Source organism: Drosophila virilis, chromosome 3 (genome assembly GCF_030788295.1).
Source record: "Drosophila virilis strain 15010-1051.87 chromosome 3, Dvir_AGI_RSII-ME, whole genome shotgun sequence".
Classification (NCBI taxonomy): domain Eukaryota; kingdom Metazoa; phylum Arthropoda; class Insecta; order Diptera; family Drosophilidae; genus Drosophila; species Drosophila virilis.
Window position 1 is genome coordinate 3,121,686 of NC_091545.1, and position 24,074 is coordinate 3,145,759.

Below are 24,074 nucleotides of genomic sequence, written 5' to 3' on the forward strand. Positions count from 1 at the left end.
AGCGTCAAGTAAACGCTGTAAAAAATTCCAATAGATTAGCTAGAGATGAGTTTAGGTGTGTCTGGATGAGCTCAGAAACACGCAAGCGCATAAAATTAAGTTGTCAAAAGCAACTAAAGTTAGTTTCAAGTCCAAAATATACGCTTAAACTATTATTAAGTGTTCCCAATTCAACATTTTAAGCGACTTATGAAGTCGTGCTTACCTGGGTGAGGCACGCGCGACAATCACGACTCACGCACGTAAATTTAGAAACTAGCCTACCCTTAAGCTCACGATTCACGAGCTAAACGTGGACTTTTAACTGCAAAAAAGTTTATAGATTCCATTGAAACTGCAATCCTTACAAATTTTAACGTTGTACAATGCACGTGACTCACGAATTTATAAATTTCTCACGCTTTCGTGCACATCTCTAGGTTAGGCGCCAAAAGTTTTCATAAGGATGGATTTTAATTTGATGCGTTGTTTGTCATTAATTACACAGCACGTCACTTGAGCACGTTGATTGTTAGCCAGACCCTAAGCCAAATTCAAAGCCAACCTTAATGCTGGGCGGTGGGGCGCTGCGGGATTCTGTTAAGCCAAGCTTTACTTTCTTTGGTTAACTGCTCGAAATTGGCAATGGACTTGGCACTTGGTAACCAAAAAAAAAAAATAATAATAAACAAAACTAGCCCCACTCCGCCCAGCTTTGCTTATCGTTTGTTTTCCCATGATCGTTTGTCTAGCCAAGCCCCGTGCTGTTATTTCTTTTCTGGTAGAAGAAAAACAATCAACGCGCCTTTGGATGCGAATTCGCTTGGCCGAAAGCTAGAAAGATAGAAAGAAAGAAGGAGAAAAAAAAAACTCGTGCGAGATTTAAAGTTTATTTGGCTTTTAGTTTTGCTTTGTTTGGGCTTTTGTTGTCCAAGTAAATACTTAAATATAGCACAGTTAAACAGTTTTGTTGATATTGTTGTAGCGAAAGTGAAACTCAAACTGAGACGCGAATCTAACTGGGATGCCACTACCTCTAATGAGAGTTAATTACAACATCAAAGCGTTGTCTACTCTCTTTCCTGTCCAAGGCCTGCGTGCCCAGCAGCTCATTAATATAGCGATATCTGAGCGTATCTGCCATGGCAGGCCGGGAACTTCTCTGGCCAGATTGGGCACACGTTTCGATTAGGCGCGGCCAAAAAGGCAAGGCAACGAAAAACAAATATACAAAAAAAAAAAAACCACATAGAACAATGTGATGCACCAATAAAGAAGTGCAAATACTCTATGCTTTTCCAAAAGTTGTAGGGAGCAATAAACAGTCTGAATATTTAAGTCCACTTAAGAAGATAAAGAGGCTTTATTTTCTGGAAATTCCATTTATCTGCGTATAATTAACAATAATTATATTCGGATACAAGAATAGCAATATTATATATAGTTGAATTTCTATTAAATTTCCTTAAAATATATAGAAACTCCGATTTGTTGAGCTTATTTAAGATATCTGTCAAAGGAAAAACATCTAGGCGCATAGCTCTCATGCTACCTTAATGATATAGTCTACCGATTGTGATCAAACTTCATGGAATTATATAAAGAATAGAGAATAAAATGTGTATTTTAAAAAAATGTTATTCATACAAAAACACAACTTTCGCTGGACAGTTCCTACGCCAGCTATAAGTTATAGTAAGGCAAACTGAACGATTCGCATATAGGCTTTACCAAGAGTCGCAAGTAAGATCTATACCAAATTTCACATATAACATTCATCTGTATAGATAGTCCACATCCTCTGTAAATCCTCTTAAACATATGCAATAACAAACTAACGCTACCCACTTTAAGGGTATAGAAAATAAAATTGGAGAAGTAGCAGAAGTTGGCGAGTGGAAAAACCGCGTTTACCAGCTAAACTCTAAGTAGAGAAAGTACACGCGGCGCACATGTAAAAGTAACCAAAAAAAAAAAAAAAAGATGCGAATCTTCGCCTTTGCCTTTGGCTTTTGCTTTTTGGATTTGGATTTTGGATACGACATCAGTTTTCTTTGGGGTCAAATCGCTTTTACCGGTCGCTTTCGGCTGCCGCCTACGAATATCAGAAATGCTTGCTTGTAAATATTACAACATAACTGTTTTTGTTGTTGTTGTTGTTATTGTTATTGTTGGTGTTATTACCAATGTAACAACATGTTGACGACTGCCCTGTCATTTGCATACTTAACACCTTCGGCACAAAGCACGTCTCGTCTTCGAATTGGAAAATATTTTCTTCACTTGAACCACGACGACGACAGATTGAATGGTGGCCTTTGAGATGGATTGTTGGATTGTAGTTGAGTTTTGGTGATGGAGAGTTATGCTTTTGTAATTAGAAAATAATCGACTGCATCGGCGCGACTTGAAGAGGAGCCCGCACGAAGCGCGGTCTAACTTTCAATTTCATCTGCATGTGGCAGGCATCTCGTATTCATCAAGGGGTTAGATGAATGGAAACGCATGTGGATTTTTCAATGGCTCTTTTTTTCTCGTTTTTATTTTTATTTTTTTTTTTTTTGTTATGCATGATTTGCAAGTCTGTCGCTTTCTTTGTGCAGCGCTGATGACTCGGCATTGCACTATAAGATTACTATTATTATTATACCCTGGACTCATAAACATGCGTAGAAAGGGTATTATAAAGCAATAATGTCCATCAAAAACGCACGACATCATTTGTATTTATGATCAGCTCAACAGCTGCTTCAATCTAGCCATGTTTGACTCTACATCTGGCTGACTAGACTATGGACTCCAGTGGGATCAATATAAATTCTGTGGGCTCGGTATATGACATTGGATCTGACCTAAATTTGGCCGAGGTTATAATTTCTGACATTCAGAATTCTCGTTCTACACACATTATTGAATATCTGCTTAAATATGATATTATATGCTTTACTTTGCTTTTTTTAAGCTTGTAAATTCTTTTTTTTTTGTTAACGAAATTTTTTTTTTAGTTTTGTGACATAACAAAAAATGTATATATTTTTATTAAATCAATGCTTAAATTTGAGTCTGGATTTTTGGTCAAGCGTCTAACAATTGTCTAAGCATCGTAAACGGTTTGCCTTTCATATCACAAAATATCTGTCAAGATCAGACAACTTTTGAAAAGTTCACAAGGGTATCCCAAGTTTTGGCACACCTAAAGAAAGCTTTTTTCATCAGTTACTATTATTATTGTTATTGCTTTATTGTTGCAGTTTATTGCCAGTGGGCAATCAACAGATTCGTTATCGAAGTGCATGCTAAGAAATCCATTAAGCTTTTTTTTGTCCATGCCGATTTTTGCATATAGATACCATAACAGATCCGCTGGTCGGAGGAGGAGGGGTACTATGCATACTTTCACTCTTGCCCTTGCTCCGATTTGGTTTGGCATTAAAAAGCCATTACGCTTCAACACTTTGCGCTATTTGCGCAGCCCGTTTATCAATTTGAATCAATTACAAAAGTACCACAATTTTTTTCGGGGCCCTCTAATAGCATTGATTAATGGCTTATCATTGGGGCAGCATCTTGGCTCTTGGGCTGCGGAAAGGCAAATTACAAGCGCCGTTAAAATTTCACTTTCTAAGGCAAAAAAACAACTAAAATACAGAAAAAGAGCTGGCAGCAACAGGTGAAATCTTTCTCCCAGCTTCCTGTGCCAACGCTTGAGGAAGAGGTGCAACTTAAGAGAGAGAAGAAAAAAAAAGAAGCCCAACATGAGAGTTAAGTAAAAATATTAAGAATAATTATGCCGGGAAAATTGATAAGGCAGCTGCCTAATGTTGTGCAACCTGTGGGGCACCCTAATTTTGCAGCTGAGTGTCGGAGGGCCAGGTGGGCGAGGGGCTTGCATGTCAGCTCACCAAAACGTGGCTAATTAGTGGAGTAAAAGTGGACAAGAAAAAAAGAAGAAGAAGAAATGAAGAAATTTACGTAGAACTCACAAAAAAAAACTATAAGACGACATGCAATGCCTGGTAGTTCTTTGCTCATCAGTCGATTCTTTAAAGCGGATACTATTAGTTGGCCTTTTGTCATGTTGCTGTCTAATTTGTTTTTGTTTTTGTGTTTGTTGTTGTTGTTGTGCTTTGGGTTTTTAATGATGTGAAAGAAAGTTATGCGCTGGATTTTCTAATGACAGCCCCCGAACCGCCCAACTGTCTTTTAGATCTATTGTCAGCGCTCTATCAAATTCGTTTGAATGAAAATAGAAAACTGAAATTCGAAGCTCCAAGACTGTCCCTCCCTCTCTTTCTATCTAGCTCTGTAGCATGCAAATCTCTGCCAGCGGCCATGGAGCAGCTAATCAATCAATATGCTAGCTAGCCGAGCACAGTAGCTAATGCCCTGGCTCACCGGAGGAGTCAAAGAGTCTCATGGAGTCACAGAGTCATAAATATGTTATATGTGAAGGCAAACACCTCAACACGGCATAAAACATGAAATAAATAATTAGCCATCAAATCTTGTCGTTGTTGTTGTTGTTGTTAAACAAAATGTGCAGCAGAAGTTGCTAAGGCAAAATGAATTTGCTAAAAATGAAAACTTTCGCCAACAGATATAATGAATGTTGCGTATTGACAGCTGGCCAGCGGGTGGGTAAGTTTACTTGGAGCTGAAAGGGAAGTCAAGCAAATCGCACAAGTTGGCAAATAAATGCCAAGATGCTACTCAAGAGCTCGTATGTTGCAATAATAGGAAGCCTGGAACTTGAACTCTGTGTCGAGGGTTGGCTGCGATTAATTTAATATTTTTTAGAATAACATACTTGAAACCATAAAGTTGTTATTCTACTGTCTAGCACTTGTGCACTTGATATACATATTCAAAAGCCAACATTTAATTAAAAGATTTGGTATGTGGCATTAGGGAGTTAGAGCCCGACAGTTTAATGCTAGTATCAAGGAATGCCCGGATATACCCGCTTCTATTCTACATATATAGACATAGGTCAAAATTTCTCATAACTCGGTCAAATCTCATCCGATTTTCACAAAGTTTGGCTTTTCGTTCATGGTTTAGCCTCTAGATCAATGTTGCATTTAAATCTGACAACATGATTCTTGGTCGAAATTCATGTCAAAATAGTGCCCTCAAATATCCTATGTAGGCATAGGTCAAAATTTCCCACCCCATAACTCAGTCAAATCTCATCCGATTTTCATAAAGTTTGGCTTTTTGTTCATGGTTTAGCCTCTAGATCAATGTTGCACTTAAATCTGACAACATGATTCTTGGTCGAAATTCATGTCAAAATAGTGCCCTCAAATATCCTATGTAGGCATAGCTCAAAATTTCCCACCCCATAACTCGGTCAAATCTCATCCGATTTTCAAAAAGTTTGGCTTTTTGTGCATCATTTGGCCTCTAGATCAATGCTGCATTTAAATCTGACAACATGATTTTTGGTCGAAATTCTTTTTAAAATAGTGCCCTCAAATATCCTATGTAGGCATAGGTCAAAATTTCCCACCCCATAACTCGGTCAAATCTCATCCGATTTTCAAAAGGTTTTGTTTTTTGTTCATGGTTTCGCCTCTAGATAAATGTTGCATTTAAATCTGACAACATGATTTTGGTCGAAATTCATGTCAAAATAGTGCCCTCAAATATCCTATGTAGGCATAGGTCAAAATTTCCCACCCCATAACTCGGTCAAATCTCATCCGATTTTCAAAAAGTTTGGCTTTTTGTGCATCATTTGGCCTCTAGATCAATGCTGCATTTAAATCGGACAACATGATTTTTGGTCGAAATTCATGTCAAAATAGTGCCCTCAAATATCCTATGTAGGCATAGGTCAAAATTTCCCACCCCATAACTCGGTCAAATCTCATCCGATTTTCAAAAAGTTTGGCTTTTTGTGCATCGTTTGGCCTCTAGATCAATGCTGCATTTAAATCTGACAACATGATTCTTGGTCGAAATTCATGTCAAAATAGTGCCCTCAAATATCCTATGTAGGCATAGGTCAAAATTTCCCACCCCATAACTCGGTCAAATCTCATCCGATTTTCAAAAAGTTTGGCTTTTTGTGCATCGTTTGGCCTCTAGATCAATGCTGCATTTAAATCTGACAACATGATTTTTGGTCGAAATTCTTTTTAAAATAGTGCCCTCAAATATCCTATGTAGGCATAGGTCAAAATTTCCCACCCCATAACTCGGTCAAATCTCATCCGATTTTCAAAAGGTTTTGTTTTTTGTTCATGGTTTCGCCTCTAGATAAATGTTGCATTTAAATCTGACAACATGATTTTGGTCGAAATTCATGTCAAAATAGTGCCCTCAAATATCCTATGTAGGCATAGGTCAAAATTTCCCACCCCATAACTCGGTCAAATCTCATCCGATTTTCAAAAAGTTTGGCTTTTTATGCATCATTTGGCCTCTAGATCAATGCTGCATTTAAATCTGACAACATGATTTTTGGTCGAAATTCATGTCAAAATAGTGCCCTCAAATATCCTATGTAGGCATAGGTCAAAATTTCCCACCCCATAACTCGGTCAAATCTCATCCGATTTTCAAAAAGTTTGGGTTTTTGTGCATCGTTTGGCCTCTAGATCAATGCTGCATTTAAATCTGACAACATGATTCTTGGTCGAAATTCATGTCAAAATAGTGCCCTCAAATATCCTATGTAGGCATAGGTCAAAATTTCCCACCCCATAACTCGGTCAAATCTCATCCGATTTTCAAAAAGTTTGGCTTTTTGTGCATCGTTTGGCATCTAGATCAATGCTGCATTTAAATCTGACAACATGATTTTTGGTCGAAACTCATGTCAAAATAGTGCCCTCAAATATCCTATGTAGGCATAGGTCAAAATTTCCCACCCCATAACTCGGTCAAATCTCATCCGATTTTCAAAAAGTTTGGCTTTTTGTGCATCATTTGGCCTCTAGATCAATGCTGCATTTAAATCTGACAACATGATTTTTGGTCGAAACTCATGTCAAAATAGTGCCCTCAAATATCCTATGTAGGCATAGGTCAAAATTTCCCACCCCATAACTCGGTCAAATCTCATCCGATTTTCAAAAAGTTTGGCTTTTTGTGCATCGTTTGGCATCTAGATCAATGCTGCATTTAAATCTGACAACATGATTTTTGGTCGAAATTCATGTCAAAATAGTGCCCTCAAATATCCTATGTAGGCATAGGTCAAAATTTCCCACCCCATAACTCGGTCAAATCTCATCCGATTTTCAAAAAGTTTGGCTTTTTGTGCATCGTTTGGCATCTAGATCAATGCTGCATTTAAATCTGACAACATGATTTTTGGTTGAAATTCATGTCAAAATAGTGCCCTCAAATATCCTATGTAGGCATAGGTCAAAATTTCCCACCCCATAACTCGACCAAATCTCATCCGATTTTCAAAAGGTTTTGTTTTTTGTTCATGGTTTCGCCTCTAGATCAATGTTGCATTTAAATCTGACAACATGATTTTTGGTCGAAATTCATGTCAAAATAGTGCCCTCAAATATCCTATGTAGGCATAGGTCAAAATTTCCCACCCCATAACTCGGTCAAATCTCATCCGATTTTCAAAAAGTTTGGCTTTTTGTGCATCGTTTGGCCTCTAGATCAATGCTGCATTTAAATCTGACAACATGATTCTTGGTCGAAATTCATGTCAAAATAGTGCCCTCAAATATCCTATGTAGGCATAGGTCAAAATTTCCCACCCCATAACTCGGTCAAATCTCATCCGATTTTCAAAAAGTTTGGCTTTTTGTGCATCATTTGGCCTCTAGATTAATGCTGCATTTAAATCTGACAACATGATTTTTGGTCGAAACTCATGTCAAAATAGTGCCCTCAAATATCCTATGTAGGCATAGGTCAAAATTTCCCACCCCATAACTCGGTCAAATCTCATCCGATTTTCAAAAAGTTTGGCTTTTTGTGCATCGTTTGGCCTCTAGATCAATGCTGCATTTAAATCTGACAACATGATTTTTGGTCGAAATTCATGTCAAAATAGTGCCCTCAAATATCCTATGTAGGCATAGGTCAAAATTTCCCACCCCATAACTCGGTCAAATCTCATCCGATTTTCAAAAAGTTTTGTTTTTTGTTCATGGTTTCGCCTCTAGGTAAATGTTGCATTTAAATCTGACAACATGATTTTTGGTCGAAATTCATGTCAAAATAGTGCACTCAAATATCCTATGTAGGCATAGGTCAAAATTTCCCACCCCATAACTCGGTCAAATCTCATCCGATTTTCAAAAAGTTTGGCTTTTTGTGCATCATTTGGCCTCTAGATCAATGCTGCATTTAAATCTGACAACATGATTTTTGGTCGAAATTCATGTCAAAATAGTGCCCTCAAATATCCTATGTAGGCATAGGTCAAAATTTCCCACCCCATAACTCGGTCAAATCTCATCCGATTTTCAAAAAGTTTGGCTTTTTGTGCATCATTTGGCCTCTAGATCAATGCTGCATTTAAATCTGACAACATGATTTTGGTCGAAATTCATGTCAAAATAGTGCCCTCAAATATCCTATGTAGGCATAGGTCAAAATTTCCCACCCCATAACTCGGTCAAATCTCATCCGATTTTCAAAAAGTTTGGCTTTTTGTGCATCGTTTGGCATCTAGATCAATGCTGCATTTAAATCTGACAACATGATTTTTGGTCGAAACTCATGTCAAAATAGTGCCCTCAAATATCCTATGTAGGCATAGGTCAAAATTTCCCACCCCATAACTCGGTCAAATCTCATCCGATTTTCAAAAAGTTTGGCTTTTTGTGCATCATTTGGCCTCTAGATCAATGCTGCATTTAAATCTGACAACATGATTTTTGGTCGAAACTCATGTCAAAATAGTGCCCTCAAATATCCTATGTAGGCATAGGTCAAAATTTCCCACCCCATAACTCGGTCAAATCTCATCCGATTTTCAAAAAGTTTGGCTTTTTGTGCATCGTTTGGCATCTAGATCAATGCTGCATTTAAATCTGACAACATGATTCTTGGTCGAAATTCATGTCAAAATAGTGCCCTCAAATATCCTATGTAGGCATAGGTCAAAATTTCCCACCCCATAACTCGGTCAAATCTCATCCGATTTTCAAAAAGTTTGGCTTTTTGTGCATCGTTTGGCATCTAGATCAATGCTGCATTTAAATCTGACAACATGATTTTTGGTTGAAATTCATGTCAAAATAGTGCCCTCAAATATCCTATGTAGGTCAAAATTTCCCACCCCATAACTCGGCAAAATCTCATCCGATTTTCAAAAGGTTTTGTTTTTTGTTCATGGTTTCGCCTCTAGATCAATGTTGCATTTAAATCTGACAACATGATTTTTGGTCGAAATTCATGTCAAAATAGTGCCCTCAAATATCCTATGTAGGCATAGGTCAAAATTTCCCACCCCATAACTCGGTCAAATCTCATCCGATTTTCAAAAAGTTTGGCTTTTTGTGCATCGTTTGGCCTCTAGATCAATGCTGCATTTAAATCTGACAACATGATTCTTGGTCGAAATTCATGTCAAAATAGTGCCCTCAAATATCCTATGTAGGCATAGGTCAAAATTTCCCACCCCATAACTCGGTCAAATCTCATCCGATTTTCAAAAAGTTTGGCTTTTTGTGCATCATTTGGCCTCTAGATCAATGCTGCATTTAAATCTGACAACATGATTTTTGGTCGAAACTCATGTCAAAATAGTGCCCTCAAATATCCTATGTAGGCATAGGTCAAAATTTCCCACCCCATAACTCGGTCAAATCTCATCCGATTTTCAAAAAGTTTGGCTTTTTGTGCATCGTTTGGCCTCTAGATCAATGCTGCATTTAAATCTGACAACATGATTTTTGGTCGAAATTCATGTCAAAATAGTGCCCTCAAATATCCTATGTAGGCATAGGTCAAAATTTCCCACCCCATAACTCGGTCAAATCTCATCCGATTTTCAAAAAGTTTGGCTTTTTATGCATCATTTGGCCTCTAGATCAATGCTGCATTTAAATCTGACAACATGATTTTTGGTCGAAATTCATGTCAAAATAGTGCCCTCAAATATCCTATGTAGGCATAGGTCAAAATTTCCCACCCCATAACTCGGCCAAATCTCATCCGATTTTCAAATGGTTTTGTTTTTTGTTCATGGTTTCGCCTCTAGATCAATGTTGCATTTAAATCTGACAACATGATTTTTGGTCGAAATTCATGTCAAAATAGTGCCCTCAAGTATCCTATGTAGGCATAGGTCAAAATTTCCCACCCCATAACTCGGTCAAATCTCATCCGATTTTCAAAAAGTTTGGCTTTTTGTGCATCATTTGGCCTCTAGATCAATGCTGCATTTAAATCTGACAACATGATTTTGGTCGAAATTCATGTCAAAATAGTGCCCTCAAATATCCTATGTAGGCATAGGTCAAAATTTCCCACCCCATAACTCGGTCAAATCTCATCCGATTTTCAAAAAGTTTGGCTTTTTGTGCATCGTTTGGCCTCTAGAACAATGCTGCATTTAAATCTGACAACATGATTCTTGGTCGAAATTCATGTCAAAATAGTGCCCTCAAATATCCTATGTAGGCATAGGTCAAAATTTCCCACCCCATAACTCGGTCAAATCTCATCCGATTTTCAAAAAGTTTGGCTTTTTGTGCATCGTTTGGCATCTAGATCAATGCTGCATTTAAATCTGACAACATGATTTTTGGTCGAAACTCATGTCAAAATAGTGCCCTCAAATATCCTATGTAGGCATAGGTCAAAATTTCCCACCCCATAACTCGGTCAAATCTCATCCGATTTTCAAAAAGTTTGGCTTTTTGTGCATCATTTGGCCTCTAGATCAATGCTGCATTTAAATCTGACAACATGATTTTTGGTCGAAACTCATGTCAAAATAGTGCCCTCAAATATCCTATGTAGGCATAGGTCAAAATTTCCCACCCCATAACTCGGTCAAATCTCATCCGATTTTCAAAAAGTTTGGCTTTTTGTGCATCGTTTGGCATCTAGATCAATGCTGCATTTAAATCTGACAACATGATTCTTGGTCGAAATTCATGTCAAAATAGTGCCCTCAAATATCCTATGTAGGCATAGGTCAAAATTTCCCACCCCATAACTCGGTCAAATCTCATCCGATTTTCAAAAAGTTTGGCTTTTTGTGCATCGTTTGGCATCTAGATCAATGCTGCATTTAAATCTGACAACATGATTTTTGGTTGAAATTCATGTCAAAATAGTGCCCTCAAATATCCTATGTAGGTCAAAATTTCCCACCCCATAACTCGGCCAAATCTCATCCGATTTTCAAAAGGTTTTGTTTTTTGTTCATGGTTTCGCCTCTAGATCAATGTTGCATTTAAATCTGACAACATGATTTTTGGTCGAAATTCATGTCAAAATAGTGCCCTCAAATATCCTATGTAGGCATAGGTCAAAATTTCCCACCCCATAACTCGGTCAAATCTCATCCGATTTTCAAAAAGTTTGGCTTTTTGTGCATCGTTTGGCCTCTAGATCAATGCTGCATTTAAATCTGACAACATGATTCTTGGTCGAAATTCATGTCAAAATAGTGCCCTCAAATATCCTATGTAGGCATAGGTCAAAATTTCCCACCCCATAACTCGGTCAAATCTCATCCGATTTTCAAAAAGTTTGGCTTTTTGTGCATCATTTGGCCTCTAGATCAATGCTGCATTTAAATCTGACAACATGATTTTTGGTCGAAACTCATGTCAAAATAGTGCCCTCAAATATCCTATGTAGGCATAGGTCAAAATTTCCCACCCCATAACTCGGTCAAATCTCATCCGATTTTCAAAAAGTTTGGCTTTTTGTGCATCGTTTGGCCTCTAGATCAATGCTGCATTTAAATCTGACAACATGATTTTTGGTCGAAATTCATGTCAAAATTGTTGGGAAATTTCTAGTGTGCCTAAGATGCACATAAAGAAAACACACGTAGTGGTTCGGTTAAATGTTTAATGGAAACTTCAAAGCATGAGTACAAAAATCTGAACGAGTACTCAATTACAGAATGAGTACTATGCTGATACAATGTTGCCAGATTATAAAGAAGCTTAACAGCTTATTGTCACTATTTTAACACTTCTTCTTAAGCTAATTATAATCAGTTGCAAAATAACAAATTTAATTCAATCCAAGTGTTTTTACAAAGCCTACGTGCTTTTGCTTACTTAAACATTTTGTTAGTATATCTGCAACATTATTATTTGTAGGTACGTATTCTAATGCAATATCATTACATTGTACCTTTTCACGTATAAAATGATACCTTATGTCTATGTGCTTAGTGCGCTTATGATGGACTGGATTTTGCGCAATATGTTGCGCGCTTAGGTTGTCGCCACATATAGTCAACGGCTCTGTATCCTTTGACCATCCCATCTCACTAAGTAGCCTGCGTAGATAAACTGCTTCTTTGGCAGCCATGGACAAAGAAATATATTCTGCTTCAGTGCTGCTCAATGCGACAACGCTTTGCTTTGATGAAGTCCAAGAGAACGCACTGCCTGCCAGGAAAAATGCGTAGCCACTATAGGATCTCCTGTCCAGCCGATCGTTGCCCCAATCTGCATCTGCATAGCCTTTTAGTGGTTTGCCATTTTTACGGTATACTAATTTCATATTCTTTGTACCCGCAAGATATCTTAGAATGTGCTTTGCTGCAGACTGGTGTTCTCCATGAGGATTAGCATTTCTTTGTGATAATTTGTTTACAGCATGCAAAATGTCTGGTCGGCTCAAAACTGCTAAGTATATAAGCGAACCAATTAATGACTGATATTGCGTTATATTTACCTTTACACAAGTATCGTCGTTGCAGTCCACTTGAAAACCTGGGTCAAGAGGTGTGCTTACTGGACGGCAATTGCTCATGCCATACTTGTCCAATAGGCCTTGAATGTGCGTCTTCTGGCACAGCGAAACGGAACCTCGATCGCCGTCGCGTTGGATTTCCATGCCTAGGAAATAGCTAATGGGGCCTCCATCGTGCATTTTAAAATTTGATGCAATCTTCTTCTTAATCACGGCTATGTCTTCTTCGCTGGGACACACTATGATTAAATCGTCGACGTAGACAGCGATGTAGCTGAATTGTTGTTGCTTTTGCTTGACGTATAAGCATGCTTCATTTTTGCATCTTTTAAAATCCATGCCTCTCAATACCTCATCGAGCGTATTGTTCCAAACTCGTCCGGATTGTTTAAGCCCGTAAAGTGCCTTTTCTAGTTTGAGGACTTTATTTGGATGCTGCTTGTCAATAAAATTCGGCGGCTGTTTCATGTACACAGTTTCATTAAGCTTACTATTTAAGTATGCGTTTGAAATGTCGACTTGATGCATATACAGCTCTTTTTCGGCAGCTATTGCGAATAACATGCGAATGGTTTCATATCGAATTACGGGAGAAAACGTTTCCCAGTAATTGACACCAAATTGTTGACCACAACCTTGTGCAACTAGTCGAGACTTAAATTTTTCAATATTACCATCTTTATCTCTCTTGATTCGGTAAACCCATTTTGAACCAATGGCCTTTTGTCCAGGAGGTAGCTCACACACTGACCATGTCTCATTTGCTTGTAAAGCGTCGTACTCTATTTGCATAGACTTTTCCCAATCCTGCGCATTTTGGCCATGTAATGCTTCTGCAACTGACTGCGGAGTTTCAATGTCTTCAATCTGATTAAGACTATTGATCAATTGGTACTGCTTTCTGGGCCTGCCTGGCTGACCTGTACGTATAATTTTTGGCCTGCCACGCCCATGTTTTACTACAGCTTCAACTTGTGGCAGCGCTACTTGGTCATTGTCGTCATCGTTGCCATCTTCTCCTGGATCGCTTGCGCTCACAAAATCCTCCTCTTCTTCTTCATTTGAGTCACTGTTGTACTCTTGCACCTCGGCAGGTTGCTCTGGGTGGTTTTTTGCAACCTCATGATTTGACTCAAACGGGATAATGTACGTCGTGAAGGTGTTTCTGTCTGAAATACTGCATGCATCAGTTGTTGCTATGTCAAACTCACCTTCAATGAATTTGACATCCCTTCTTTCAATAACTGTTCGCTTCTCGCGATCATATAGGCGATATGCCTTTGCTGTAAAGGAGTAACCAACAAAAATGTACTCCTTGCCCTTTGCTTGGAACTTGCTTTTTCTGACTTTGTCGAGTGCAAATGCCCGCGAGCCAAATACTCTCAAGTGCTGTACTGATGGCTTGCGATCCTTCCATACCTCAAATGGTGTGCTTCCATCTAATGCTTTTGTGGGACATCTGTTGCGCAAATAAACTGCTGTTGCAACAGCCTCTGCCCACAAAAATTCTTCAAGCTTTGAATGAATTAGAAGACTTTTTGCCATTTCAACGATGGTCCGATTAGCACGTTCGGACACACCATTTTGCTGCGGAGTGTAAGGAACTGTTAATTGCCTCTTTATACCGCACTCGATCAAAAATTCAGTGAATTGCTTATTCACATACTCTGTTCCATTGTCGCTGCGCACAGCCTTTATTTTATTTCCTGTTTGGCATTCTACAAAAGTTTTAAACATTTTAAACTTTTCAAAAACTTGGCTTTTTGAGTGCATAAGGTAAACAAATATCTTGCGTGAGTAGTCATCAATAAAAGTTACGAAATATCGATTGCCTGCAAGCGACTTAACATTCATCGGACCACATACGTCTGTATGTACTAAGTCCAGTACTTGCTTTGAGACACGATTCGCTTTCTGTGGGAATGGCAATGCACAAATTTTTGCTTTATTACATGTATCGCAATTTATTTCTAATTGTACATTTTCAACTTTCATACCACGCACCAGTTGCTTATCATTAAGCAATTTCAAATCCTTAAAATTCAGGTGGCCAAATCTATTGTGCCATTTTATGGAAGATGAATCAGAACTATTTAGCATATGAACCTGATCAAGACTATGTTTGTAAACATACAAACCATTTTCGTGTCTTGCCCTTATTATCTCGTTGCCTTCTTTGTCTTTTATCAGCGCAATTTTCCCTTCAAATATGGTAGAATTCTCAAACTTTGCTGCAGCACTTACTGATAAAAAATTCATGCTTAAGTCAGGGACATATAAAACATTTTGCAGCTTTAATTTTATTCTATTGCAGTGCAACTCAACACTGCCACTGCCGGGTGAATCGATAAACTTATTTGCGGCCAACATTATCGACGTCTTTTTATCAGCATACGTAAGGAACATGCTGCGGTCGCAGCACATGTGCGATGTTGCACCACTGTCAACGCACCAAAAACTCTTTTGCTTCTCCTTGACACACGTGTGCATTAAGCATAGAGACTTTTCGTCCTTTTGGCTCTTTTTATCATCCTTCTTTTTATTTCGGCAATCGCTCGCTCGATGCCCTTCTTTTTCGCAATTAAAACATTTGCCTCGGAATGGCTGCTTACTGCTATTCTTTCTGCCTTTGCTTTCGACACTGTTGTTGTCCCGCGGTCCATTATGTTTGTGTGTATACACTGCTTCTGGTGTCCCTATGCCGTCTCTGCTAGCTCTTTCTTGCTTTCGCGTGGCCTCTTCTAACATTTTAACCTTGACGACTTCGAATTTGGGCAGCTCATCGCGTGTCTCAATCGCTATTACAAAATTTTCCCATGTGTCTGGTAGACTGCTCAAAAACATGATGACCTGCAACTCGTCATTGAGTTTGATGTCTAATTCTGCCAACTTTTCAATTGTCTCAACAAATGAATTGACATATGCGACTACATCGTCACCCTGCTGCATATTGAAACGTATTAATTTTTGATATAATTGGACCTTCCTAATCGGTCCAACTGAGACATGAATTTCCTTTAGTTTTTTCCATACAGCTGCAGATGTTGGGCATGACTTGATATGCATCAACTGTGTTGGCTTCAGATTTAAAATTATGTAAGCCATCGCTTTTTGGTCGACACTAACCCATTTTTCGATATCCTCACCATTTCCTTCTGGCTTAACATATTTTCCACACACAACATTCCATAGGTCCGCCACCACCAAGACACTTTTCATGGCCATATGCCATACGTCATAATTGTCCTCACCAAGTTTTTCTATTTGATGCGACATGTTCATTTTGACAATTTCACCACGTTATTCTTCGCACGAAATAAACTTTTTAAAAATTTAACAAAAAGAAGCTTTCAAAACCATAGACACTTTGTGTACTTATTTAACCGAAAACAACGAGACCTGGGCCCATAACCAATGTTGGGAAATTTCTAGTGTGCCTAAGATGCACATAAAGAAAACACACGTAGTGGTTCGGTTAAATGTTTAATGGAAACTTCAAAGCATGAGTACAAAAATCTGAACGAGTACTCAATTACAGAATGAGTACTATGCTGATACAATGTTGCCAGATTATAAAGAAGCTTAACAGCTTATTGTCACTATTTTAACAAAAATAGTGCCCTCAAATATCCTATGTAGGCATAGGTCAAAATTTCCCACCCCATAACTCGGTCAAATCTCATCCGATTTTCAAAAAGTTTGGCTTTTTATGCATCATTTGGCCTCTAGATCAATGCTGCATTTAAATCTGACAACATGATTTTTGGTCGAAATTCATGTCAAAATAGTGCCCTCAAATATCCTATGTAGGCATAGGTCAAAATTTCCCACCCCATAACTCGGCCAAATCTCATCCGATTTTCAAATGGTTTTGTTTTTTGTTCATGGTTTCGCCTCTAGATCAATGTTGCATTTAAATCTGACAACATGATTTTTGGTCGAAATTCATGTCAAAATAGTGCACTCAAATATCCTATGTAGGCATAGGTCAAAATTTCCCACCCCATAACTCGGTCAAATCTCATCCGATTTTCAAAAAGTTTGGCTTTTTGTGCATCATTTGGCCTCTAGATCAATGCTGCATTTAAATCTGACAACATGATTTTTGGTCGAAATTCATGTCAAAATAGTGCCCTCAAATATCCTATGTAGGCATAGGTCAAAATTTCCCAACCCCATAACTCGGTCAAATCTCATCCGATTTTCAAAAAGTTTGGCTTTTTGTGCATCGTTTGGCCTCTAGATCAATGCTGCATTTAAATCTGACAACATGATTTTTGGTCGAAATTCATGTCAAAATAGTGCCCTCAAATATCCTATGTAGGCATAGGTCAAAATTTCCCACCCCATAACTCGGTCAAATCTCATCCGATTTTCAAAAAGTTTGGCTTTTTATGCATCGTTTGGCCTCTAGATCAATACTGCATTTAAATCTGACAACATGATTCTTGGTCGAAATTCATGTCAAAATAGTGCCCTCAAATATCCTATGTAGGCATAGGTCAAAATTTCCCACCCCATAACTCGGTCAAATCTCATCCGATTTTCAAAAAGTTTGGCTTTTTGTGCATCATTTGGCCTCTAGATCAATGCTGCATTTAAATCTGACAACATGATTTTTGGTCGAAACTCATGTCAAAATAGTGCCCTCAAATATCCTATGTAGGCATAGGTCAAAATTTCCCACCCCATAACTCGGTCAAATCTCATCCGATTTTCAAAAGGTTTTGTTTTTTGTTCATGGTTTCGCCTCTAGATCAATGTTGCATTTAAATCTGACAACATGATTTTTGGTCGAAATTCATGTCAAAATAGTGCCCTCAAATATCCTATGTAGGCATAGGTCAAAATTTCCCACCCCATAACTCGGTCAAATCTCATCCGATTTTCAAAAAGTTTGGCTTTTTGTGCATCATTTGGCCTCTAGATCAATGCTGCATTTAAATCTGACAACATGATTTTTGGTCGAAACTCATGTCAAAATAGTGCCCTCAAATATCCTATGTAGGCATAGGTCAAAATTTCCCACCCCATAACTCGGTCAAATCTCATCCGATTTTCAAAAAGTTTGGCTTTTTGTGCATCGTTTGGCCTCTAGATCAATGCTGCATATAAATCTGACAACATGATTTTTGGTCGAAATTCATGTCAAAATAGTGCCCTCAAATATCCTATGTAGGCATAGGTCAAAATTTCCCACCCCATAACTCGGCCAAATCTCATCCGATTTTCAAAAGGTTTTGTTTTTTGTTCATGGTTTCGCCTCTAGATCAATGTTGCATTTAAATCTGACAACATGATTTTTGGTCGAAATTCATGTCAAAATAGTGCACTCAAATATCCTATGTAGGCATAGGTCAAAATTTCCCACCCCATAACTCGGTCAAATCTCATCCGATTTTCAAAAAGTTTGGCTTTTTGTGCATCATTTGGCCTCTAGATCAATGCTGCATTTAAATCTGACAACATGATTTTTGGTCGAAATTCATGTCAAAATAGTGCCCTCAAATATCCTATGTAGGCATAGGTCAAAATTTCCCAACCCCATAACTCGGTCAAATCTCATCCGATTTTCAAAAAGTTTGGCTTTTTGTGCATCGTTTGGCCTCTAGATCAATGCTGCATTTAAATCTGACAACATGATTTTTGGTCGAAATTCATGTCAAAATAGTGCCCTCAAATATCCTATGTAGGCATAGGTCAAAATTTCCCACCCCATAACTCGGTCAAATCTCATCCGATTTTCAAAAAGTTTGGCTTTTTATGCATCGTTTGGCCTCTAGATCAATACTGCATTTAAATCTGACAACATGATTCTTGGTCGAAATTCATGTCAAAATAGTGCCCTCAAATATCCTATGTAGGCATAGGTCAAAATTTCCCACCCCATAACTCGGTCAAATCTCATCCGATTTTCAAAAAGTTTGGCTTTTTGTGCATCATTTGGCCTCTAGATCAATGCTGCATTTAAATCTGACAACATGATTTTTGGTCGAAACTCATGTCAAAATAGTGCCCTCAAATATCCTATGTAGGCATAGGTCAAAATTTCCCACCCCATAACTCGGTCAAATCTCATCCGATTTTCAAAAAGTTTGGCTTTTTGTGCATCGTTTGGCCTCTAGATCAATGCTGCATTTAAATCTGACAACATGATTTTTGGTCGAAATTCATGTCAAAATAGTGCCCTCAAATATCCTATGTAGGCATAGGTCAAAATTTCCCACCCCATAACTCGGTCAAATCTCATCCGATTTTCAAAAAGTTTGGCTTTTTATGCATCATTTGGCCTCTAGATCAATGCTGCATTTAAATCTGACAACATGATTTTTGGTCGAAATTCATGTCAAAATAGTGCCCTCAAATATCCTATGTAGGCATAGGTCAAAATTTCCCACCCCATAACTCGGCCAAATCTCATCCGATTTTCAAAAGGTTTTGTTTTTTGTTCATGGTTTCGCCTCTAGATCAATGTTGCATTTAAATCTGACAACATGGTTTTTGGTCGAAATTCATGTCAAAATAGTGCACTCAAATATCCTATGTAGGCATAGGTCAAAATTTCCCACCCCATAACTCGGTCAAATCTCATCCGATTTTCAAAAAGTTTGGCTTTTTGTGCATCATTTGGCCTCTAGATCAATGCTGCATTTAAATCTGACAACATGATTTTTGGTCGAAATTCATGTCAAAATAGTGCCCTCAAATATCCTATGTAGGCATAGGTCAAAATTTCCCAACCCCATAACTCGGTCAAATCTCATCCGATTTTCAAAAAGTTTGGCTTTTTGTGCATCGTTTGGCCTCTAGATCAATGCTGCATTTAAATCTGACAACATGATTTTTGGTCGAAATTCATGTCAAAATAGTGCCCTCAAATATCCTATGTAGGCATAGGTCAAAATTTCCCACCCCATAACTCGGTCAAATCTCATCCGATTTTCAAAAGGTTTTGTTTTTTGTTCATGGTTTCGCCTCTAGATCAATGCTGCATTTAAATCTGACAACATGATTTTTGGTCGAAATTCATGTCAAAATAGTGCCCTCAAATATCCTATGTAGGCATAGGTCAAAATTTCCCACCCCATAACTCGGTCAAATCTCATCCGATTTTCAAAAAGTTTGGCTTTTTGTGCATCGTTTTGCCTCTAGATCAATGCTGCATTTAAATCTGACAACATGATTTTGGTCGAAATTCATGTCAAAATAGTGCCCTCAAATATCCTATGTAGGCATAGGTCAAAATTTCCCACCCCATAACTCGGTCAAATCTCATCCGATTTTCAAAAAGTTTGGCTTTTTATGCATCGTTTGGCCTCTAGATCAATACTGCATTTAAATCTGACAACATGATTCTTGGTCGAAATTCATGTCAAAATAGTGCCCTCAAATATCCTATGTAGGCATAGGTCAAAATTTCCCACCCCATAACTCGGTCAAATCTCATCCGATTTTCAAAAAGTTTGGCTTTTTGTGCATCATTTGGCCTCTAGATCAATGCTGCATTTAAATCTGACAACATGATTTTTGGTCGAAACTCATGTCAAAATAGTGCCCTCAAATATCCTATGTAGGCATAGGTCAAAATTTCCCACCCCATAACTCGGTCAAATCTCATCCGATTTTCAAAAAGTTTGGCTTTTTGTGCATCGTTTGGCCTCTAGATCAATGCTGCATTTAAATCTGACAACATGATTTTTGGTCGAAATTCATGTCAAAATAGTGCCCTCAAATATCCTATGTAGGCATAGGTCAAAATTTCCCACCCCATAACTCGGTCAAATCTCATCCGATTTTCAAAAAGTTTGGCTTTTTATGCATCATTTGGCCTCTAGATCAATGCTGCATTTAAATCTGACAACATGATTTTTGGTCGAAATTCATGTCAAAATAGTGCCCTCAAATATCCTATGTAGGCATAGGTCAAAATTTCCCACCCCATAACTCGGCCAAATCTCATCCGATTTTCAAAAGGTTTTGTTTTTTGTTCATGGTTTCGCCTCTAGATCAATGTTGCATTTAAATCTGACAACATGATTTTTGGTCGAAATTCATGTCAAAATAGTGCACTCAAATATCCTATGTAGGCATAGGTCAAAATTTCCCACCCCATAACTCGGTCAAATCTCATCCGATTTTCAAAAAGTTTGGCTTTTTGTGCATCATTTGGCCTCTAGATCAATGCTGCATTTAAATCTGACAACATGATTTTTGGTCGAAATTCATGTCAAAATAGTGCCCTCAAATATCCTATGTAGGCATAGGTCAAAATTTCCCAACCCCATAACTCGGTCAAATCTCATCCGATTTTCAAAAAGTTTGGCTTTTTGTGCATCGTTTGGCCTCTAGATCAATGCTGCATTTAAATCTGACAACATGATTTTTGGTCGAAATTCATGTCAAAATAGTGCCCTCAAATATCCTATGTAGGCATAGGTCAAAATTTCCCACCCCATAACTCGGTCAAATCTCATCCGATTTTCAAAAGGTTTTGTTTTTTGTTCATGGTTTCGCCTCTAGATCAATGCTGCATTTAAATCTGACAACATGATTTTTGGTCGAAATTCATGTCAAAATAGTGCCCTCAAATATCCTATGTAGGCATAGGTCAAAATTTCCCACCCCATAACTCGGTCAAATCTCATCCGATTTTCAAAAAGTTTGGCTTTTTGTGCATCGTTTTGCCTCTAGATCAATGCTGCATTTAAATCTGACAACATGATTTTGGTCGAAATTCATGTCAAAATAGTGCCCTCAAATATCCTATGTAGGCATAGGTCAAAATTTCCCACCCCATAACTCGGTCAAATCTCATCCGATTTTCAAAAGGTTTTGTTTTTTGTTCATGGTTTCGCCTCTAGATCAATGTTGCATTTAAATGTGAGAACATGATTTGTGGTCGAAATTCATGTCAAAATAGTGCCCTCAAATATCCTATGTAGGCATAGGTCAAAATTTCCCACCCCATAACTCGGTCAAATCTCATCCGATTTTCAAAAAGTTTGGCTTTTTGTGCATCGTTTGGCCTCTAGATCAATGCTGCATTTAAATCTGACAACATGATTTTTGGTCGAAATTCATGTCAAAATAGTGCCCTCAAATATCCTATGTAGGCATAGGTCAAAATTTCCCACCGCATAACTCGGTCAAATCTCATCCGATTTTCAAAAGGTTTTGTTTTTTGCTCATGGTTTCGCCTCTAGATCAATGCTGCATTTAAATCTGACAACATGATTTTTGGTCGAAATTCATGTCAAAATAGTGCCCTCAAATATCCTATGTAGGCATAGGTCAAAATTTCCCACCCCATAACTCGGTCAAATCTCATCCGATTTTCAAAAGGTTTTGTTTTTTGTTCATGGTTTCGCCTCTAGATTAATGTTGCATTTAAATGTGAGAACATGATTTGTGGTCGAAATTCATGTGAAAATGGTCTCCTCAAAAATCCTACATATGTCGACATAGATCAAAATTTCCCAAACCCATAACTCAGTCAAATCTCATCCGATTTTCAAAAAGTTTGGCTTTTTGTGCATGGTTTGGCCTCTAGATCAATGTTGCATTTAAATCTGACAACATTATATTTGGTCGAAATTCATGTGAAAATGGTCCCTTCAAATATCCTATGAAGACATATGTCAAAATTTCCTACCCCATAAATCGGTCAAATCTCATCCGATTTTCATAAAGTTTGGCTTTGGCTTGGGCTCTCCATTAATGTTGCATTTAAATCTGCCAACATTATGTTTGGTCGAATATGAATATGTCAAAATGGTATCCCCAAAAATCCATAGGTAAAAATTTCTCAACCTCATAGCTCGGTCAAAACTCCACCGATTTTCATAATAGTTGGCTTTTTGTTCATAGAAAGGCCCCAAGACTTATACCGTTAATTTTATAAATCTTAACTAAACTGTCCATGCCGGAAGTTTTGAGCATAATAAACATCGGAATTTTTTGGTCATTGTTTTATACAGTGAACGTTATTTTTTGTCTTAAGGTCACTTTTGAGCCACTTTCAGTTATTTGGTATATATCATAGCACTATCAGATACCCGCTAATTACCACCAGAATCCGCGGCTTGTTGACCAATTTGTAAAAATCTTCTTGTGGCTGCCATTGTCAACGTGTTGTGACTTAACCCAATTTAGCTGGAGGGCAACAACAGCAGCAAAAAGAACAACAGCAATAACAACAACAGCAACAACAGCGGCAACAATGAATTACGAGTATTTTTCCTTATTTTCTTGTTAGTGCTGCAATTTGGCGTCTGAATGCGCGAATTTCATTTCCAACTAATAAAAAAAACTGTTGCCCGTTGCGGCTTAAACTCTAATTAACGCCTCATCTGCGGTGGCGAAGGTGAAGACTTGCCCCATGTGCCAGACCTTCTAACTCCACCGCCTGCTTCTCCTCCACCTCTTTGCCTGGGTAGAGAGATTGTCTGTAACCCAACGTAATGCTATGAACTGTCTTGACGTTGTGCCCATTCTGTCTGCTTGAGAACGTATCGCAGTAGGTGGAGCACGCCGGGAGCCGAGGTCGGGGGGCGAGAAGAGCCACTTTTGGAATCTTTTACGGTATTTCCACAGCTCACGTCGCCCAATTAGACGCACTTTAAGGGGTCATTAAATGTATGTATGTGATGTGATTTTATTATTATTAATAATTTCGCGTTTTATGCATTTTAAAGACCAGCTGTAATTGCAGCGGCAAAGTCGTGCCTCGATGGTTTAGCGGCTTAGTGGACACCGAGGTTCATATCTAAAATCTCAAATGTCAGCTAACAGTGCTGCTGGGCGTGTTGTTGTTGTTGTTGCAGTTGTTTCGAGTCGAGTTTTTAACGCGCTCAGCTTCCGGTTGGAGTCGTAAAAAACAAAATACAAAAAAAAACTGCTCCTCTTTCGTCTATGGCTATGTTAGCACTTGTTGTTGTTTGGCTTTAACGATTTACTTTTTTTTTTCAGTTGCCACGCTGTTTTTACACCTCGTTCTTTACACTCGAAACTTTTTTATATGCTTGTTTCTTGATAATTTTTCTCTGCCTCTCTCTCTCTCACTTTTTTTATGTTTTCATTTCTTGGCCTCGTCGCGCGTTAATTGAATTTGCGGCATCGCTCGCCCTCTCCGCCCCAATCGTCAATCCCGTACCCAACTCTTGGATACACCCAGTCGCGTCCAGTCTATTTGCTGCGCTATTTATTTAATTATATTGCCG

General features: G+C 38.2%; 1 protein-coding gene across 1 annotated transcript in view; it reads left to right on the plus strand.

Moving 5' to 3' along the window:
- LOC6623887 (elongation factor-like GTPase 1) overlaps window positions 1–24,074 on the plus strand; it is a 98,599-nt gene that overhangs the window by 45,452 nt on the left and 29,073 nt on the right. The gene's annotated exons all lie outside the window — the stretch shown is intronic.